We start from the raw sequence: 23,202 nt of genomic DNA on the forward strand, positions 1-23,202 counted from the left end.
CCTGTTATCAGGAGAGAACCCAGTGCTGCATCTTTTAGAGCAGCACTGACCCTGAAAAGTAATTCTAAGCGTACTTACCAGTAACTTGTATTTCCTTCCTTAGGAATCCATTGTGTGGTTTTCACAAGAAAAGTTTCCAAGTGTCCATTTATGAAACGTACAAATATTCCTCTAAAATCAGCCGAACTACGAATTCTGATTTACTCACCGGTTATCAGGAGAGAACCCAGTGCTGCATCTTTTAGAGCAGCACTGACCCTGAAAAGTAATTCTAAGCGTATTTACCAGTAACTTGTATTTCCTTCCATAGGAATCCATTGTGTGGTTTTCACCAGAAAAGTTTCTAAGTGTCCATTTTTTAGACTTACAAATATTCCTCTAAAATCAGTTGAACTACGAATTCCGATTTACTCACCTGTTATCAGGAGAGAACCCAGTGCTGCATCTTTTAGAGCAGCACTGACCCTGAAAAGTAATTCTAAGTGTATTTACCAGTAACTTGTATTTCCTTCCATAGGAATCCATTGTGTGGTTTTCACCAGAAAAGTTTCCAAGTGTCCATTTTTGAAGCGTACAAATATTCCTCTAAAATCACCCGAACTGCGAATTCTGATTTACTCACCTGTTATCAGGAGAAAACCCAGTGCTGCATCTTTTAGACCAGCACTGACCATGAAAAGTAATTCTAAGCGTACTTACCAGTAACATGTACTTCCTTCCATAGGAATCCATTGTGTGGTTTACACCAGAAAAGTTTCTAAGTGTCCATTTTTGAAACGTACAAATATTCCTCTAAAATCAGCCGAAATACGAATTCCTATTTACTCACCTGTTATCAGGAGAGAAGCCAGGGCTGCATCTTTTAGCTAAGCACTGACCCTGAAAAGTAATTCTAAGCGTACTTACCAGTAACTTGTATTTCCTTCCATAGGAATCCATTGTGTGGTTTTCACCAGAAAAGTTTCTAAGTGTCCATTTTTGAAACGTACAAATATTCCTCTAAAATCAGCCGAACTACGAATTCTGATTTACTCACCTGTTATCAGGAGAGAACCCAGTGCTGCATCTTTTAGAGCAGCACTGACCCTGAAAAGTAATTCTAAGCGTATTTACCAGTAACTTGTATTTCCTTCCATAGGAATCCATTGTGTGGTTTTCACCAGAAAAGTTTCCAAGTGTCCATTTTTTAGACTTACAAATAATCCTCTAAAATCAGTTGAACTACGAATTCCGATTTAGTCACCTGTTATCAGGAGAAGACCCAGTGCTGCATCTTTTACACCAGCATTGACTATGAAAAGTAATTCTAAGCGTACTTACCAGTAACTTGAACTTCCTTCCATAGGAATCCCTTTGTGTGATTTTCATCAGAACAGTTTCTAAGTGTCCATTTTTGAAACGTACAAATATTCCTCTAAAATCAGCCGAAATACGAATTCCGATTTACTCACCTGTTATCAGGAGAGAACCCAGTGCTGCATCTTTTAGACCAGCACTGACCCTGAAAAGTAATCCTAAGCGTACTTACCAGTAACTTGTATTTCCTTCCTTAGGAATCCATTGTGTGGTTTTCACCAGAAAAGTTTCCAAGTGTCCATTTATGAAACGTACAAATATTCCTCTAAAATCAGCCGAACTACGAATTCCGATTTAGTCACCTGTTATCAGGAGAGAACCCAGTGCTGCATCTTTTAGAGCAGCACTGACCCTGAAAAGTAATTCTAAGCTTATTTACCAGTAACTTGTATTTCCTTCCATAGGAATCCATTGTGTGGTTTTCACCAGAAAAGTTTCCAAGTGTCCATTTTTTAGACTTACAAATATTCCTCTAAAATCAGTTGAACTACGAATTCCGATTTACTCACCTGTTATCAGGAGAGAACCCAGTGCTGCATCTTTTAGAGCAGCACTGACCCTGAAAAGTAATTCTAAGTGTATTTACCAGTAACTTGTATTTCCTTCCATAGGAATCCATTGTGTGGTTTTCACCAGAAAAGTTTCCAAGTGTCCATTTTTGAAGCGTACAAATATTCCTCTAAAATCACCCGAACTGTGAATTCTGATTTACTCACCTGTTATCAGGAGAAAACCCAGTGCTGCATCTTTTAGACCAGCACTGACCCTGAAAAGTCATTCTAAGTGTATTTACCACTAACTTGTATTTCCTTCCATAGGAATCCATTGTGTGGTTTTCACCAGAAAAGTTTCCAAGTGTCCATTTTTGAAGCGTACACATATTCCTCTAAAATCAGCCGAACTACGAATTCTGATTTACTCACCTGTTATCAGGAGAAGACCCAGTGCTGCATCTTTTAGACCAGCACTGACTATGAAAAGTAATTCTAAGCGTACTTACCAGTAACTTGTACTTTCTTCCATAGGAATCCATTGTATGATTTTCACCAGAAAAGTTTCTAAGTGTCCATTTTTGAAACGTACAAATATTCCTCTAAAATCAGCCGAACTACGAATTCCGATTTACTCACCTGTTATCAGGAGAGAACCCAGTGCTGCATCTTTTAGAGCAGCACTGACCCTGAAAAGTAATTCTAAGCATATTTACCAGTAACTTGTATTTCCTTCCATAGGAATCCATTGTGTGGTTTTCACCAGAAAAGTTTCCAAGTGTCCATTTTTGAAACGTACAACTATTCCTCTAAAATCAGCCGAACTATGAATTTTGATTTACTCACCTGTTATCAGAAATGAACTCAAGGCTGCCTCTTTTAGCCCAGCACTGACCCTGAAGAGCAGCACTGACCCTGAAAAGTAATTCTAAGCATACTTACCAGTAACTTGTATTTCCTTCCTTAGGAATCCATTGTGTGGTTTTCACCAGAAAAGATTCCAAGTGTCCATATATGAAACGTACAAATATTCCTCTAAAATCAGCCGAACTTCGAATTCCGATTTACTCACCTGTTATCAGGAGAGAACCCAGTGCTGCATCTTTTAGAGCAGCACTGACTCTGAAAAGTAATTCTTAGCGTATTTACAAGTAACTTGTATTTCCTTCCATAGGAATCCATTGTGAGGTTTTCACCAGAAAAGTTTCCAAGTGTCCATTTTTTAGACTTACAAATATTCCTCTAAAATCAGTTGAACTACGAATTCCGATTTACTCATCTGTTATCAGGAGAGAACCCAGTGCTGCATCTTTTAGAGCAGCACTGACCCTGAAAAGTAATTCTAAGTGTATTTACCAGTAACTTGTATTTCCTTCCATAGGAATCCATTGTGTGGTTTTCACCAGAAAAGTTTCCAAGTGTCCATTTTTGAAGCGTACAAATATTCCTCTAAAATCACCTGAACTGCGAATTCTGATTTACTCACCTGTTATCAGGAGAAAACCCAGGGCTGCATCTTTTAGACCAGCACTGACCATGAAAAGTAATTCTAAGCGTACTTACCAGTAACTTGTATTTCCTTCCATAGGAATCCATTGTGTGGTTTTCACCAGAAAAGTTTCCAAGTGTCCATTTTTGAAGCGTACACATATTCCTCTAAAATTACCCGAACTACGAATTCTGATTTACTCACCTTTTATCAGGAGAAGACCCAGTGCTGCATCTTTTAGACCAGCACTGACTATGAAAAGTAATTCTAAGCGTACTTACCAGTAACTTGTATTTCCTTCCATAGGAATCTATTGTGGGGTTTTCACCAGAAAAGTTTCCAAGTGTCCATTTTTGAAACATACAACTATTCCTCTAAAATCAGCCGAACTATGAATTTTGATTTACTCACCTGTTATCAGGAATGAACTCAAGGCTGCCTCTTTTAGCCCAGCACTGACCCTGAAGAGCAGCACTGACCCTGAAAAGTAATTCTAAGCGTACTTACCAGTAACTTGTATTTCCTTCCTTAGGAATCCATTGTGTGGTTTTCACCAGAAAAGATTCCAAGTGTCCATATATGAAACATACAAATATTCCTCTAAAATCAGCAGAACTACGAATTCCGATTTAGTCACCTGTTATCAGGAGAGAACACAGTGCTGCATCTTTTAGAGCAGCACTGACCCTGAAAAGTAATTCTAAGCGTATTTACCAGTAACTTGTATTTCCTTCCATAGGAATCCATTGTGTGGTTTTCACCAGAAAAGTTTCCAAGTGTCCATTTTTTAGACTTAGAAATATTCCTCTAAAATCAGTTGAACTACGAATTCCGATTTACTCACCTGTTATCAGGAGAGAACCCAGTGCTGCATCTTTTAGAGCAGCACTGACCCTGAAAAGTAATTCTAAGTGTATTTACCAGTAACTTGTATTTCCTTCCATAGGAATCCATTGTGTGGTTTTCACCAGAAAAGTTTCCAAGTGTCCATTTTTGAAGCGTACAAATATAACTCTAAAATCACCCGAACTGCGAATTCTGATTTACTCACCTGTTATCAGGAGAAAACCCAGTGCTGCATCTTTTAGACCAGCACTGACCCTGAAAAGTAATTCTAAGCGTATTTACCACTAACTTGTATTTCCTTCCATAGGAATCCATTGTGTGGTTTTCACCAGAAAAGTTTCCAAGTGTCCATTTTTGAAGCGTACACATATTCCTCTAAAATCACCCGAACTACGAATTCTGATTTACTCACCTTTTATCAGGAGAAGACCCAGTGCTGCATCTTTTAGACCAGCACTGACTATGAAAAGTAATTCTAAGCGTACTTACCAGTAACTTGTATTTCCTTCCAAAGGAATCCATTGTGTGGTTTTCACCAGAAAAGTTTCGAAGTGTCCATATATGAAACGTACAAATATTCCTCTAAAATCAGCCGAACTACGAATTCCGATTTAGTCACCTGTTATCAGGAGAGAACCCAGTGCTGCATCTTTTAGAGCAGCACTGACCCTGAAAAGTAATTCTAAGCGTACTTACCAGTAACTTGTATTTCCTTCCTTAGGAATCCATTGTGTGGTTTTCACCAGAAAAGATTCCAAGTGTCCATATATGAAACGTACAAATATTCCTCTAAAATCAGCCGAACTACGAATTCCGATTTAGTCACCTGTTATCAGGAGAGAACCCAGTGCTGCATCTTTTAGAGCAGCACTGACCCTGAAAAGTAATTCTAAGAGTATTTACCAGTAACTTGTATTTCCTTCCATGGGAATCCATTGTGTGGTTTTCACCAGAAAAGTTTCCAAGTGTCCATTTTTTAGACTTACAAATATTCCTCTAATATCAGTTGAACTAAGAATTCCGATTTATTCACCTGTTATCAGGAGAGAACCCAGTGCTGCATCTTTTAGAGCAGCACTGACCCTGAAAAGTAATTCTAAGTGTATTTACCAGTAACTTGTATTTCCTTCCATAGGAATCCATTGTGTGGTTTTCACCAGAAAAGTTTCCAAGTGTCCATTTTTGAAGCGTACAAATATTCCTCTAAAATCACCCGAACTGTGAATTCTGATTTACTCACCTGTTATCAGGAGAAAACCCAGTGCTGCATCTTTTAGACCAGCACTGACCCTGAAAAGTAATTCTAAGCGTATTTACCACTAACTTGTATTTCCTTCCATAGGAATCTATTGTGTGGTTTTCACCAGAAAAGTTTCCAAGTGTCCATTTTTGAAGCGTACACATATTCCTCTAAAATCAGCCGAACTATGAATTCTGATTTACTCACCTGTTATCAGGAGAAGACCCAGTGCTGCATCTTTTAGACCAGCACTGACTATGAAAAGTAATTCTAAGCGTACTTACCAGTAACTTGTACTTTCTTCCATAGGAATCCATTGTATGATTTTCACCAGAAAAGTTTCTAAGTGTCCATTTTTGAAACGTACAAATATTCCTCTAAAATCAGCCGAACTACGAATTCCGATTTACTCACCTGTTATCAGGAGAGAACCCAGTGCTGCATCTTTTAGAGCAGCGCTGACCCTGAAAAGTAATTCTAAGCGTATTTACCAGTAACTTGTATTTCCTTCCATAGGAATCCATTGTGTGGTTTTCACCAGAAACGTTTCCAAGTGTCCATTTTTGAAACGTACAACTATTCCTCTAAAATCAGCCGAACTATGAATTTTGATTTACTCACCTGTTATCAGAAATGAACTCAAGGCTGCCTCTTTTAGCCCAGCACTGACCCTGAAGAGCAGCACTGACCCTGAAAAGTAATTCTAAGCGTACTTACCAGTAACTTGTATTTCCTTCCATAGGAATCCATTGTGTGGTTTTCACCAGAAAAGTTTCTAAGTGTCCATTATTGAAACGTACAAATATTCCTCTAAAATCAGCCGAACTACGAATTCCGATTTACTCACCTGTTATCAGGAGAGAACCCAGTGCTGCATCTTTTAGAGCAGCACTGACTCTGAAAAGTAATTCTTAGCGTATTTACAAGTAACTTGTATTTCCTTCCATAGGAATCCATTGTGAGGTTTTCACCAGAAAAGTTTCCAAGTGTCCATTTTTTAGACTTACAAATATTCCTCTAAAATCAGTTGAACTACGAATTCCGTTTTACTCATCTGTTATCAGGAGAGAACCCAGTGCTGCATCTTTTAGAGCAGCACTGACCCTGAAAAGTAATTCTAAGTGTATTTACCAGTAACTTGTATTTCCTTCCATAGGAATCCATTGTGTGGTTTTCACCAGAAAAGTTTCCAAGTGTCCATTTTTGAAGCGTACAAATATTCCTCTAAAATCACCCGAACTGCGAATTCTGATTTACTCACCTGTTATCAGGAGAAAACCCAGGGCTGCATCTTTTAGACCAGCACTGACCATGAAAAGTAATTCTAAGCGTACTTACCAGTAACTTGTATTTCCTTCCATAGGAATCCATTGTGTGGTTTTCACCAGAAAAGTTTCCAAGTGTCCATTTTTGAAGCGTACACATATTCCTCTAAAATCACCCGAACTACGAATTCTGATTTACTCACCTTTTATCAGGAGAAGACCCAGTGCTGCATCTTTTAGACCAGCACTGACTATGGAAAGTAATTCTAAGCGTACTTACCAGTAACTTGTATTTCCTTCCATAGGAATCTATTGTGGGGTTTTCACCAGAAAAGTTTCCAAGTGTCCATTTTTGAAACGTACAACTATTCCTCTAAAATCAGCCGAACTATGAATTTTGATTTACTCACCTGTTATCAGGAATGAACTCAAGGCTGCCTCTTTTAGCCCAGCACTGACCCTGAAGAGCAGCACTGACCCTGAAAAGTAATTCTAAGCGTACTTACCAGTAACTTGTATTTCCTTCCTTAGGAATCCATTGTGTGGTTTTCACCAGAAAAGATTCCAAGTGTCCATTTTTTAGACTTACAAATATTCCTCTAAAATCAGTTGAACTACGAATTCCGATTTACTCATCTGTTATCAGGAGAGAACCCAGTGCTGCATCTTTTAGACCAGCACTGACCCTGAAAAGTAATTCTAAGCGTATTTACCACTAACTTGTATTTCCTTCCATAGGAATCCATTGTGTGGTTTTCACCAGAAAAGTTTCCAAGTGTCCATTTTTGAAGCGTACACATATTCCTCTAAAATCAGCTGAACTACGAATTCTGATTTACTCACCTGTTATCAGGAGAAGACCCAGTGCTGCATCTTTTAGACCAGCACTGACTATGAAAAGTAATTCTAAGCGTACTTACCAGTAACTTGTATTTCCTTCCTTAGGAATCCATTGTGTGGTTTTCACCAGAAAAGTTTCCAAGTGTCCATGTATGAAATGTACAAACATTCCTCTAAAATCAGCCGAACTACGAATTCCGATTTACTCACCTGTTATCAGAAGAGAACCCAGTGCTGCATCTTTTAGAGCAGCACTGACCCTGAAAAGTAATTCTAAGTGTATTTACCAGTAACTTGTATTTCCTTCCATAGGAATCCATTGTGTGGTTTTCACCAGAAAAGTTTCCAAGTGTCCATTTTTGAAGCGTACACATATTCCTCTAAAATCAGCCGAACTACGAATTCTGATTTACTCACCTGTTATCAGGAGAGAACCCAGTGCTGCATCTTTTAGACCAGCACTGACTATGAAAAGTAATTCTAAGCGTACTTACCAGTAACTTGTACTTCCTTCCATAGGAATCCATTGTGTGATTTTCACCAGAAAAGTTTCTAAGAGTCCATTTTTGAAACGTACAAGTATTCCTCTAAAATCAGCCGAAATACGACTTCCGATTTACTCACCTGTTATCAGGAGAGAACCCAGGGCTGCATCTTTTAGCCAAGCACTGACCCTGAAAAGTAATTCTAAGCGTATTTACCAGTAACTTGTATTTCCTTCCATAGGAATCCATTGTGTGGTTTTCACCAGAAAAGTTTCCAAGTGTCCATTTATGAAACGTACAAATATTCCTCTAAAATCAGCCGAACTACGAATTCCGATTTACTTACCTGTTATCAGGAGAGAACCCAGTGCTGCATCTTTTAGAGCAGCACTGACCCTGAAAAGTAATTCTAAGCGTATTTACCAGTAACTTGTATTTCCTTCCATAGGAATCCATTGTGTGGTTTTCACCAGAAAAGTTTCCAAGTGTCCATTTTTTAGACTTACAAATATTCCTCTAAAATCAGTAGAACTACGAATTCCGATTTACTCACCTGTTATCAGGAGAGAACCCAGTGCTGCATCTTTTAGAGCAGCACTGGCCCTGAAAAGTAATTCTAAGTGTATTTACCAGTAACTTGTATTTCCTTCCATAGGAATCCATTGTGTGGTTTTCACCAGAAAAGTTTCCAAGTGTCCATTTTTGAAGGGTACAAATATTCCTCTAAAATCACCCGAACTGCAAATTCTGATTTACTCACCTGTTATCAGGAGAAAACCCAGTGCTGCATCTTTTAGACCAGCACTGACTATGAAAAGTAATTCTAAGCGTATTTACCAGTAACTTGTACTTCCTTCCATAGGAATCCATTGTGTGATTTTCACCAGAAAAGTTTCTAAGAGTCCATTTTTGAAACGTACAAGTATTCCTCTAAAATCAGCTGAAATACGACTTCCGATTTACTCACCTGTTATCAGGAGAGAACCCAGGGCTGCATCTTTTAGTCAAGCACTGACCCTGAAAAGTAATTCTAAGCGTATTTACCAGTAGCTTGTATTTCCTTCCATAGGAATCCATTGTGTGGTTTTCACCAGAAAAGTTTCCAAGTGTCCATTTTTGAAACGTACAAATATTCCTCTAAAATCAGCTGAACTACGAATTCTGATTTACTCACCTGTTATCAGGAGAGAACCCAGTGCTGCATCTTTTAGAGCAGCACTGACCCTGAAAAGTAATTCCAATCGTATTTACCAGTAACGTATTTCCTCCCATAGGAATCCATTGTGTGGTTTTCACCAGAAAAGTTTCCTAGTGTCCATTTTTGAAGCGTACAAATATTCCTCTAAAATCACCCGAACTGCTACATCCGATTTACTCACCTGTTATCAGGAGAAAACCCAGTGCTGCATCTTTTAGACCAGCACTGACTATGAAAAGTAATTCTAAGCGTACTTACCAGTAACTTGTACTTCCTTCCATAGGAATCCATTGTGTGATTTTCACCAGAAAAGTTTCTAAGAGTCCATTTTTGAAAAGTACAAGCATTCCTCTAAAATCAGCCGAAATACGACTTCCGATTTACTCACCTGTTATCAGGAGAGAACCCAGGGCTGCATCTTTTAGCCAAGCACTGACCCTGAAAAGTAATTCTAAGCGTATTTACCAGTAACTTGTATTTACTTCCATAGGAATCCATTGTGTGGTTTTCACCAGAAAAGTTTCCAAGTGTCCATTTATGAAACGTACAAATATTCCTCTAAAATCAGCCGAACTACGAATTCCGATTTAGTCACCTGTTATCAGGAGAGAACCCAGTGCTGCATCTTTTAGAGCAGCACTGACCCTGAAAAGTAATTCTAAGCGTATTTACCAGTAACTTGTATTTCCTTCCATAGGAATCCATTGTGTGGTTTTCACCAGAAAAGTTTCCAAGTGTCCATTTTTGAAACGTACAACTATTCCTCTAAAATCAGCCGAACTATGAATTTTGATTTACTCACCTGTTATCAGAAATGAACTCAAGGCTGCCTCTTTTAGCCCAGCACTGACCCTGAAGAGCAGCACTGACCCTGAAAAGTAATTCTAAGCATACTTACCAGTAACTTGTATTTCCTTCCTTAGGAATCCATTGTGTGGTTTTCACCAGAAAAGATTCCAAGTGTCCATATATGAAACGTACAAATATTCCTCTAAAATCAGCCGAACTTCGAATTCCGATTTACTCACCTGTTATCAGGAGAGAACCCAGTGCTGCATCTTTTAGAGCAGCACTGACTCTGAAAAGTAATTCTTAGCGTATTTACAAGTAACTTGTATTTCCTTCCATAGGAATCCATTGTGAGGTTTTCACCAGAAAAGTTTCCAAGTGTCCATTTTTTAGACTTACAAATATTCCTCTAAAATCAGTTGAACTACGAATTCCGATTTACTCATCTGTTATCAGGAGAGAACCCAGTGCTGCATCTTTTAGAGCAGCACTGACCCTGAAAAGTAATTCTAAGTGTATTTACCAGTAACTTGTATTTCCTTCCATAGGAATCCATTGTGTGGTTTTCACCAGAAAAGTTTCCAAGTGTCCATTTTTGAAGCGTACAAATATTCCTCTAAAATCACCTGAACTGCGAATTCTGATTTACTCACCTGTTATCAGGAGAAAACCCAGGGCTGCATCTTTTAGACCAGCACTGACCATGAAAAGTAATTCTAAGCGTACTTACCAGTAACTTGTATTTCCTTCCATAGGAATCCATTGTGTGGTTTTCACCAGAAAAGTTTCCAAGTGTCCATTTTTGAAGCGTACACATATTCCTCTAAAATTACCCGAACTACGAATTCTGATTTACTCACCTTTTATCAGGAGAAGACCCAGTGCTGCATCTTTTAGACCAGCACTGACTATGAAAAGTAATTCTAAGCGTACTTACCAGTAACTTGTATTTCCTTCCATAGGAATCTATTGTGGGGTTTTCACCAGAAAAGTTTCCAAGTGTCCATTTTTGAAACATACAACTATTCCTCTAAAATCAGCCGAACTATGAATTTTGATTTACTCACCTGTTATCAGGAATGAACTCAAGGCTGCCTCTTTTAGCCCAGCACTGACCCTGAAGAGCAGCACTGACCCTGAAAAGTAATTCTAAGCGTACTTACCAGTAACTTGTATTTCCTTCCTTAGGAATCCATTGTGTGGTTTTCACCAGAAAAGATTCCAAGTGTCCATATATGAAACATACAAATATTCCTCTAAAATCAGCAGAACTACGAATTCCGATTTAGTCACCTGTTATCAGGAGAGAACACAGTGCTGCATCTTTTAGAGCAGCACTGACCCTGAAAAGTAATTCTAAGCGTATTTACCAGTAAATTGTATTTCCTTCCATAGGAATCCATTGTGTGGTTTTCACCAGAAAAGTTTCCAAGTGTCCATTTTTTAGACTTAGAAATATTCCTCTAAAATCAGTTGAACTACGAATTCCGATTTACTCACCTGTTATCAGGAGAGAACCCAGTGCTGCATCTTTTAGAGCAGCACTGACCCTGAAAAGTAATTCTAAGTGTATTTACCAGTAACTTGTATTTCCTTCCATAGGAATCCATTGTGTGGTTTTCACAAGAAAAGTTTCCAAGTGTCCATTTTTGAAGCGTACAAATATAACTCTAAAATCACCCGAACTGCGAATTCTGATTTACTCACCTGTTATCAGGAGAAAACCCAGTGCTGCATCTTTTAGACCCGCACTGACCCTGAAAAGTAATTCTAAGCGTATTTACCACTAACTTGTATTTCCTTCCATAGGAATCCATTGTGTGGTTTTCACCAGAAAAGTTTCCAAGTGTCCATTTTTGAAGCGTACACATATTCCTCTAAAATCACCCGAACTACGAATTCTGATTTACTCACCTTTTATCAGGAGAAGACCCAGTGCTGCATCTTTTAGACCAGCACTGACTATGAAAAGTAATTCTAAGCGTACTTACCAGTAACTTGTATTTCCTTCCATAGGAATCCATTGTGGGGTTTTCACCAGAAAAGTTTCCAAGTGTCCATTTTTGAAACGTACAACTATTCCTCTAAAATCAGCCGAACTATGAATTTTGATTTACTCACCTGTTATCAGGAATGAACTCAAGGCTGCCTCTTTTAGCCCAGCACTGACCCTGAAAAGTAATTCTAAGCGTACTTACCAGTAACTTGTATTTCCTTCCTTAGGAATCCATTGTGTGGTTTTCACCAGAAAAGTTTCCAAGTGTCCATTTATGAAACGTACAAATATTCCTCTAAAATCAGCCGAACTACGAATTCCGATTTAGTCACCTGTTATCAGGAGAGAACCCAGTGCTGCATCTTTTAGAGCAGCACTGACCCTGAAAAGTAATTCTAAGCGTATTTACCAGTAACTTGTATTTCCTTCCAAAGGAATCCATTGTGTGGTTTTCACCAGAAAAGTTTCGAAGTGTCCATATATGAAACGTACAAATATTCCTCTAAAATCAGTCGAACTACGAATTCCGATTTAGTCACCTGTTATCAGGAGAGAACCCAGTGCTGCATCTTTTAGAGCAGCACTGACCCTGAAAAGTAATTCTAAGCGTACTTACCAGTAACTTGTATTTCCTTCCTTAGGAATCCATTGTGTGGTTTTCACCAGAAAAGATTCCAAGTGTCCATATATGAAACGTACAAATATTCCTCTAAAATCAGCCGAACTACGAATTCCGATTTAGTCACCTGTTATCAGGAGAGAACCCAGTGCTGCATCTTTTAGAGCAGCACTGACCCTGAAAAGTAATTCTAAGAGTATTTACCAGTAACTTGTATTTCCTTCCATGGGAATCCATTGTGTGGTTTTCACCAGAAAAGTTTCCAAGTGTCCATTTTTTAGACTTACAAATATTCCTCTAATATCAGTTGTACTACGAATTCCGATTTATTCACCTGTTATCAGGAGAGAACCCAGTGCTGCATCTTTTAGAGCAGCACTGACCCTGAAAAGTAATTCTAAGTGTATTTACCAGTAACTTGTATTTCCTTCCATAGGAATCCATTGTGTGGTTTTCACCAGAAAAGTTTCCAAGTGTCCATTTTTGAAGCGTACAAATATTCCTCTAAAATCACCCGAACTGTGAATTCTGATTTACTCACCTGTTATCAGGAGAAAACCCAGTGCTGCATCTTTTAGACCAGCACTGACCCTGAAAAGTAATTCTAAGCGTATTTACCACTAACTTGTATTTCCTTCCATAGGAATCCATTGTGTGGTTTTCACCAGAAAAGTTTCCAAGTGTCCATTTTTGAAGCGTACACATATTCCTCTAAAATCAGCCGAACTATGAATTCTGATTTACTCACCTGTTATCAGGAGAAGACCCAGTGCTGCATCTTTTAGACCAGCACTGACTATGAAAAGTAATTCTAAGCGTACTTACCAGTAACTTGTACTTTCTTCCATAGGAATCCATTGTATGATTTTCACCAGAAAAGTTTCTAAGTGTCCATTTTTGAAACGTACAAATATTCCTCTAAAATCAGCCGAACTACGAATTCCGATTTACTCACCTGTTATCAGGAGAGAACCCAGTGCTGCATCTTTTAGAGCAGCGCTGACCCTGAAAAGTAATTCTAAGCGTATTTACCAGTAACTTGTATTTCCTTCCATAGGAATCCATTGTGTGGTTTTCACCAGAAAAGTTTCCAAGTGTCCATTTTTGAAACGTACAACTATTCCTCGAAAATCAGCCGAACTATGAATTTTGATTTACTCACCTGTTATCAGAAATGAACTCAAGGCTGCCTCTTTTAGCCCAGCACTGACCCTGAAGAGCAGCACTGACCCTGAAAAGTAATTCTAAGCGTACTTACCAGTAACTTGTATTTCCTTCCATAGGAATCCATTGTGTGGTTTTCACCAGAAAAGTTTCTAAGTGTCCATTATTGAAACGTACAAATATTCCTCTAAAATCAGCCGAACTACGAATTCCGATTTACTCACCTGTTATCAGGAGAGAACCCAGTGCTGCATCTTTTAGCCCAGCACTGACCCTGAAAAGTAATTCTAAGCGTACTTACCAGTAACTTGTATTTCCTTCCATAGGAATCCATTGTGTGGTTTTCACCAGAAAAGTTTCTAAGTGTCCATTTTTGAAACGTACAAATATTCCTCTAAAATCAGCTGAACTACGAATTCTGATTTACTCACCTGTTATCAGGAGAGAACCCAGTGCTGCATCTTTTAGAGCAGCACTGACCCTGAAAAGTAATTCCAATCGTATTTACCAGTAACGTATTTCCTCCCATAGGAATCCATTGTGTGGTTTTCACCAGAAAAGTTTCCTAGTGTCCATTTTTGAAGCGTACAAATATTCCTCTAAAATCACCCGAACTGCTACATCCGATTTACTCACCTGTTATCAGGAGAAAACCCAGTGCTGCATCTTTTAGACCAGCACTGACTATGAAAAGTAATTCTAAGTGTACTTACCAGTAACTTGTACTTCCTTCCATAGGAATCCATTGTGTGATTTTCACCAGAAAAGTTTCTAAGAGTCCATTTTTGAAAAGTACAAGCATTCCTCTAAAATCAGCCGAAATACGACTTCCGATTTACTCACCTGTTATCAGGAGAGAACCCAGGGCTGCATCTTTTAGCCAAGCACTGACCCTGAAAAGTAATTCTAAGCGTATTTACCAGTAACTTGTATTTACTTCCATAGGAATCCATTGTGTGGTTTTCACCAGAAAAGTTTCCAAGTGTCCATTTATGAAACGTACAAATATTCCTCTAAAATCAGCCGAACTACGAATTCCGATTTAGTCACCTGTTATCAGGAGAGAACCCAGTGCTGCATCTTTTAGAGCAGCACTGACCCTGAAAAGTAATTCTAAGCATATATACCAGTAACATATTTCCTTCCATAGGAATCCATTGTGTGATTTTCACCAGAAAAGTTTCCAAGTGTCCATTTTTGAAGCGTACAAATATTCCTCTAAAATCAGCCGAACTACGACTTCTGATTTACTCACCTGTTATCAGGAGAAAACCCAGTGCTGCATCTTTTAGACCAGCACTGACTATGAAAAGTAATTCTAAGCGTACTTACCAGTAACTTGTACTTCCTTCCATAGGAATCCATTTTTGATTTTCACCAGAAAAGTTTCTAAGTGTCCATTTTTGAAACGTACAAATATTCCTCTAAAATCAGCCGAAATACGAATTCCGATGTACTCACCTGTTATCAGGAGAGAACCCAGGGCTGCATCTTTTAGCCCAGCACTGACCCTGAAAAGTAATTCTAAGCGTACTTACCAGTAACTTGTATTTCCTTCCATAGGAATCCATTGTGTGGTTTTCACCAGAAAAGTTTCCAAGTGTCCATTTTTGAAGCGTACAAATATTCCTCTAAAATCACCCGAACTGCGAATTCTGAATTTACTCACCTGTTATCAGGAGAAAACCCAGTGCTGCATCTTTTAGACCAGCACTGACCATGAAAAGTAATTCTAAGCGTACTTACCAGTAACTAGTACTTCCTTCCATAGGAATCCATTGTGTGGTTTTCACCAGAAAAGTTTCTGAGTGCCCATTTTTGAAATGTACAAATATTCCTCTAACCTCAGCCGAACTACGAATTCCGATTTACTCACCTGTTATCAGGAGAGAACCCAGTGCTGCATCTTTTAGAGCAGCACTGACCCTGAAAAGTAATTCTAAGCGTACTTACCAGTAACTTGTATTTCCTTCCTTAGGAATCCATTGTGTGGTTTTCACCAGAAAAGTTTCCAAGTGTCCATGTATGAAATGTACAAACATTCCTCTAAAATCAGCTGAACTACGAATTCCGATTTACTCACCTGTTATCAGAAGAGAACCCAGTGCTGCATCATTTAGAGCAGCACTGACCCTGAAAAGTAATTCTAAGTGTATTTACCAGTAACTTGTATTTCCTTCCATAGGAATCCATTGTGTGGTTTTCACCAGAAAAGTTTCCAAGTGTCCATTTTTTAGACTTACAAATATTCCTCTAAAATCAGCCGAACTACGAATTCTGATTTACTCACCTGTTATCAGGAGAGAACCCAGTGCTGCATCTTTTAGACCAGCACTGACTATGAAAAGTAATTCTAAGCGTACTTACCAGTAACTTGTACTTCCTTCCATAGGAATCCATTGTGTGATTTTCACCAGAAAAGTTTCTAAGAGTCCATTTTTGAAACGTACAAGTATTCCTCTAAAATCAGCCGAAATACGACTTCCGATTTACTCACCTGTTATCAGGAGAGAACCCAGGGCTGCATCTTTTAGCCAAGCACTGACCCTGAAAAGTAATTCTAAGCGTATTTACCAGTAACTTGTATTTCCTTCCATAGGAATCCATTGTGTGGTTTTCACCAGAAAAGTTTCCAAGTGTCCATTTATGAAACGTACAAATATTCCTCTAAAATCAGCCGAACTACGAATTCCGATTTACTCACCTGTTATCAGGAGAGAACCCAGTGCTGCCTCTTTTAGAGCAGCACTGACCCTGAAAAGTAATTCTAAGCGTATTTACCAGTAACGTATTTCCTTCCATAGGAATCCATTGTGTGGTTTTCACCAGAAAAGTTTCTAAGTGTCAATTTTTGAAACGTACAAATATTCCTCTAAAATCAGCCGAACTACGAATTCTGATTTACTCACCTGTTATCAGGAGAGAACCCAGTGCTGCATCTGTAGAGCAGCACTGACCCTTAAAAGTAATTCTAAGCGTATTTACCAGTAACTTGTATTTCCTTCCATAGGAATCCATTGTGTGGTTTTCACCAGAAAAGTTTCCAAGTGTCCATTTATGAAACGTACAAATATTCCTCTAAAATCAGCCGAACTACGAATTCTGATTTACTCACCTGTTATCAGGAGAAGACCCAGTGCTGCATCTTTTAGACCAGCACTGACTATGAAAAGTAATTCTAAGCGTACTTACCAGTAACTTGTATTTTCTTCCATAGGAATCCATTGTGTGATTTTCACCAGAAAAGTTTCTAAGTGTCCATTTTTGAAACATACAAATATTCCTATAAAATCAGCCGAAATACGAATTCCGATGTACTCACCTGTTATCAGGAGAGAACCCAGGGCTGCATCTTTTAGCCCAGCACTGACCCTGAAAAGTAATTCTAAGCGAACTTACCAGTAACTTGTATTTCCTTCCATAGGAATCTATTGTGTGGTTTTCACCAGAAAAGTTTCCAAGTGTCCATTTATGAAACATACAAATATTCCTCTAAAATCAGCCGAATTACGAATTCCGATTTACTCACCTGTTATCAGGAGAGAACCCAGTGCTGCATCTTTTAGAGCAGCACTGACCCTGAAAAGTAATTCTAAGCGTATTTACCAGTAACTTGTATTTCCTTCCATAGGAATCCATTGTGTGGTTTTCACCAGAAAAGTTTCCAAGTGTCCATTTTTTAGACTTACAAATATTCCTCTAAAATCAGTTGAACTACGAATTCCGATTTACTCACCTGTTATCAGGAGAGAACCCAGTGCTGCATCTTTTAGAGCAGCACTGACCCTGAAAAGTAATTCTAAGTGTATTTACCAGTAACTTGTATTTCCTTCCATAGGAATCCATTGTGTGGTTTTCACCAGAAAAGTTTCCAAGTGTCCATTTTTGAAGCGTACAAATATTCCTCTAAAATCACCCGAACTGCGAATTCTGATTTACTCACCTGTTATCAGGAGAAAACCCAGTGCTGCATCTTTTAGACCAGCACTGACTATGAAAAGTAATTCTAAGCGTACTTACCAGTAACTTGTACTTCCTTCCATAGGAATCCATTGTGTGACTTTCACCAGAAAACTTTCTAAGTGTCCATTTTTGAAACGTACATATATTCCTCCAAAATCACCCGAAATACGAATTCCGATTTACTCACCTGTTATCAGGAGAGAACCCAGGGCTGCATCTTTTAGCCCAGCACTGACCCTGAAAAGTAATTCTAAGCGTACTTACCAGTAACTTGTATTTCCTTCCATAGGAATCCATTGTGTGGTTTTCACCAGAAAAGTTTCTAAGTGTCCATTTTTGAAACGTACAAATATTCCTCTAAAATCAGCTGAACTACGAATTCTGATTTACTCACCTGTTATCAGGAGAGAACCCAGTGCTGCATCTTTTAGAGCAGCACTGACCCTGAAAAGTAATTCCAATCGTATTTACCAGTAACGTATTTCCTCCCATAGGAATCCATTGTGTGGTTTTCACCAGAAAAGTTTCCTAGTGTCCATTTTTGAAGCATACAAATATTCCTCTAAAATCACCCGAACTGCTACATCCGATTTACTCACCTGTTATCAGGAGAAAACCCAGTGCTGCATCTTTTAGACCAGCACTGACTATGAAAAGTAATTCTAAGCGTACTTACCAGTAACTTGTACTTCCTTCCATAGGAATCCATTGTGTGATTTTCACCAGAAAAGTTTCTAAGAGTCCATTTTTGAAACGTACAAGTATTCCTCTAAAATCAGCCGAACTACGAATTCCGATTTACTCACCTGTTATCAGGAGAGAACCCAGTGCTGCATCTTTTAGCAAAGCACTGACCCTGAAAAGTAATTCTAAGCGTATTTACCAGTAACTTGTATTTCCTTCCATAGGAATCCATTGTGTGGTTTTCACCAGAAAAGTTTCCAAGTGTCCATTTATGAAACGTACAAATATTCCTCTAAAATCAGCCGAACTACGACTTCTGATTTACTCACCTGTTATCAGGAGAAAACCCAGTGCTGCATCTTATAGACCAGCACTGACTATGAAAAGTAATTCTAAGCGTACTTACCAGTAACTTGTACTTCCTTCCATAGGAATCCATTGTGTGATTTTCACCAGAAAATTTTCTAAGTGTCCATTTTTGAAACGTACAAATATTCCTCTAAAATCAGCCGAAATACGAATTCCGATGTACTCACCTGTTATCAGGAGAGAACCCAGGGCTGCATCTTTTAGCCCAGCACTGACCCTGAAAAGTAATTCTAAGCGTACTTACCAGTAACTTGTATTTCCTTCCATAGGAATCCATTGTGTGGTTTTCACCAGAAAAGTTTCCAAGTGTCCATTTTTGAAGCGTACAAATATTCCTCTAAAATCAGCCGAACTACGAATTCTGATTTACTCACCTGTTGTCAGGAGAAAACCCAGTGCTGCATCTTTTAGACCAGCACTGACTATGAAAAGTAATTCTAAGCGTACTTACCAGTAACTTGTACTTCCTTCCATAGGAATCCATTGTGTGATTTTCACCAGAAAAGTTTCTAAGTGTCCATTTTTGAAACGTACAAATGTTCCTCTAAAATCAGCCGAAATACGAATTCCGATTTACTCACCTGTTATCAGGAGAGAACCCAGGGCTGCATCTTTTAGCCCAGCACTGACCCTGAAAAGTAATTCTAAGCGTACTTACCAGTAACTTGTATTTCCTTCCATAGGAATCCATTGTGTGGTATTCACCAGAAAAGTTTCTAAGTGTCCATTTTTGAAACGTACAAATATTCCTCTAAAATCAGCCGAACTACGAATTCCGATTTACTCACCTGTTATCAGGAGAGAACCCAGTGCTGCATCTTTTAGAGCAGCACTGACCCTGAAAAGTAATTCTAAGCATATTTACCAGTAACTTGTATTTCCTTCCATAGGAATCCATTGTGTGGTTTTCACCAGAAAAGTTTCCAAGTGTCCATTTTTGAAACGTACAACTATTCCTCTAAAATCAGCCGAACTATGAATTTTGATTTACTCACCTGTTATCAGGAATGAACTCAAGGCTGCATCTTTTAGCCCAGCACTGACCCTGAAAAGTAATTCTAAGCGTACTTACCAGTAACTTGTATTTCCTTCCATAGGAATCCATTGTGTGGTTTTCACCAGAAAAGTTTCTAAGTGTCCATTTTTGAAACGTACAAATATTCCTCTAAAATCAGCCGAAATACGAATTCCGATGTACTCACCTGTTATCAGGAGAGAACCCAGGGCTGCATCTTTTAGCCCAGCACTGACCCTGAAAAGTAATTCTAAGCGTACTTACCAGTAACTTGTATTTCCTTCCATAGGAATCCATTGTGTGGTTTTCACCAGAAAAGTTTCCAAGTGTCCATTTTTGAAGCGTACAAATATTCCTCTAAAATCACCCGAACTGCGAATTCTGATTTACTCACCTGTTATCAGGAGAAAACCCAGTGCTGTATCTTTTAGACCAGCACTGACCATGAAAAGTAATTCTAAGCGTACTTACCAGTAACTAGTACTTCCTTCCATAGGAATCCATTCTGTGGTTTTCACCAGAAAAGTTTCTAAGTGTCCATTTTTGAAATGTACAAATATTCCTCTAACCTCAGCCGAACTACGAATTCCGATTTACTTACCTGTTATCAGGAGAGAACCCAGTGCTGCATCTTTTAGAGCAGCACTGACCCTGAAAAGTAATTCTAAGTGTACTTACCAGTAACTTGTATTTCCTTCCTTAGGAATCCATTGTGTGGTTTTCACCAGAAAAGTTTCCAAGTGTCCATGTATGAAACGTACAAACATTCCTCTAAAATCAGCCGAACTACGAATTCCGATTTACTCACCTGTTATCAGGAGAGAACCCAGTGCTGCATCTTTTAGAGCAGCACTGACCCTGAAAAGTAATTCTAAGTGTATTTACCAGTAACTTGTATTTCCTTCCTTAGGAATCCATTGTGTGGTTTTCACCAGAAAAGTTTCCAAGTGTCCATTTTTGAAGCGTACAAATATTCCTCTAAAATCACCCGAACTTCGAATTCTGGTTTAGTCACCTGTTATCAGGAGAAGACCCAGTGCTGCATCTTTTAGACCAGCACTGACCATGAAGTGTAATTCTAAGCGTACTTACCAGTAACTTGTACTTCCTTCCATAGGAATCCATTGTGTGGTTTTCACCAGAAAAGTTTCTAAGTGTCCATTTTTGAAACGTACAAATATTCCTCTAAAATCAGCCGAACTACAAATTCCGATTTACTCACCTGTTATCAGGAGAGAACCCAGTGCAGCATCTTTTAGAGCAGCACTGACCCTGAAAAGTAATTCTAAGCATACTTACCAGTAACTTGTATTTCCTTCCTTAGGAATCCATTGTGTGGTTTTCACCAGAAAAGATTCCAAGTGTCCATTTTTGAAGCGTACAACTATTCCTCTAAAATCAGCCGAACTATGAATTTTGATTTACTCACCTGTTATCAGGAATGAACTCAAGGCTGCATCTTTTAGCCCAGCACTGACCCTGAAAAGTAATTCTAAGCGTACTTACCAGTAACTTGTATTTCCTTCCATAGGAATCCATTGTGTGGTTTTCACCAGAAAAGTTTCTAAGTGTCCATTTTTGAAACGTACAAATATTCCTCTAAAATCAGCCGAAATACGAATTCCGATGTACTCACCTGTTATCAGGAGAGAACCCAGGGCTGCATCTTTTAGCCCAGCACTGACCCTGAAAAGTAATTCTAAGCGTACTTGCCAGTAACTTGTATTTCCTTCCATAGGAATCCATTGTGTGGTTTTCACCAGAAAAGTTTCCAAGTGTCCATTTTTGAAGCGTACAAATATTCCTCTAAAATCACCCGAACTGCGAATTCTGATTTACTCACCTGTTATCAGGAGAAAACCCAGTGCTGTATCTTTTAGACCAGCACTGACCATGAAAAGTAATTCTAAGCGTACTTACCAGTAACTAGTACTTCCTTCCATAGGAATCCATTCTGTGGTTTTCACCAGAAAAGTTTCTAAGTGTCCATTTTTGAAATGTACAAATATTCCTCTAACCTCAGCCGAACTACAAATTCCGATTTACTTACCTGTTATCAGGAGAAAACCCAGTGCTGCATCTTTTAGAGCAGCACTGACCCTGAAAAGTAATTCTAAGCATACTTACCAGTAACTTGTATTTCCTTCCTTAGGAATCCATTGTGTGGTTTTCACCAGAAAAGATTCCAAGTGTCCATTTATGAAACGTACAAATATTCCTCTAAAATCAGCCGAACTACGAATACCGATTTACTCACCTGTTATCAGGAGAGAACCCAGTGCTGCATCTTTTAGAGCAGCACTGACCCTAAAAAGTAATTCTAAGCGTATTTACCAGTAACTTGTATTTCCTTCCATAGGAATCCATAATGTGGTTTTCACCAGAAAAGTTTCCAAGTGTCCATTTTTTAGACTTACAAATATTCCTCTAAAATCAGTTGAACTACGAATTCCGATTTACTCACCTGTTATCAGGAGAGAACCCAGTGCTGCATCTTTTAGAGCAGCACTGACCCTGAAAAGTAATTCTAAGTGTATTTACCAGTAACTTGTATTTCCTTCCATAGGAATCCATTGTGTGGTTTTCACCAGAAAAGTTTCCAAGTGTCCATTTTTGAAGCGTACAAATATTCCTCTAAAATCACCCGAACTGCGAATTCTGGTTTAGTCACCTGTTATCAGGAGAAGACCCAGTGCTGCATCTTTTAGACCAGCACTGACCATGAAGTGTAATTCTAAGCGTACTTACCAGTAACTTGTACTTCCTTCCATAGGAATCCATTGTGTGGTTTTCACCAGAAAAGTTTCTAAGTGTCCATTTTTGAAACGTACAAATATTCCTCTAAAATCAGCCGAACTACAAATTCCGATTTACTCACCTGTTATCAGGAGAGAACCCAGTGCAGCATCTTTTAGAGCAGCACTGACCCTGAAAAGTAATTCTAAGCATACTTACCAGTAACTTGTATTTCCTTCCTTAGGAATCCATTGTGTGGTTTTCACCAGAAAAGATTCCAAGTGTCCATTTATGAAACGTACAAATATTCCTCTAAAATCAGCCGAACTACGAATACCGATTTACTCACCTGTTATCAGGAGAGAACCCAGTGCTGCATCTTTTAGAGCAGCACTGACCCTAAAAAGTAATTCTAAGCGTATTTACCAGTAACTTGTATTTCCTTCCATAGGAATCCATTGTGTGGTTTTCACCAGAAAAGTTTCCAAGTGTCCATTTTTTAGACTTACAAATATTCCTCTAAAATCAGTTGAACTACGAATTCCGATTTACTCACCTGTTATCAGGAGAGAACCCAGTGCTGCATCTTTTAGAGCAGCACTGACCCTGAAAAGTAATTCTAAGTGTATTTACCAGTAACTTGTATTTCCTTCCTTA

Source organism: Triturus cristatus, chromosome 1_1 (assembly GCF_964204655.1).
Source record: "Triturus cristatus chromosome 1_1, aTriCri1.1, whole genome shotgun sequence".
Lineage (NCBI taxonomy): Eukaryota > Metazoa > Chordata > Amphibia > Caudata > Salamandridae > Triturus > Triturus cristatus.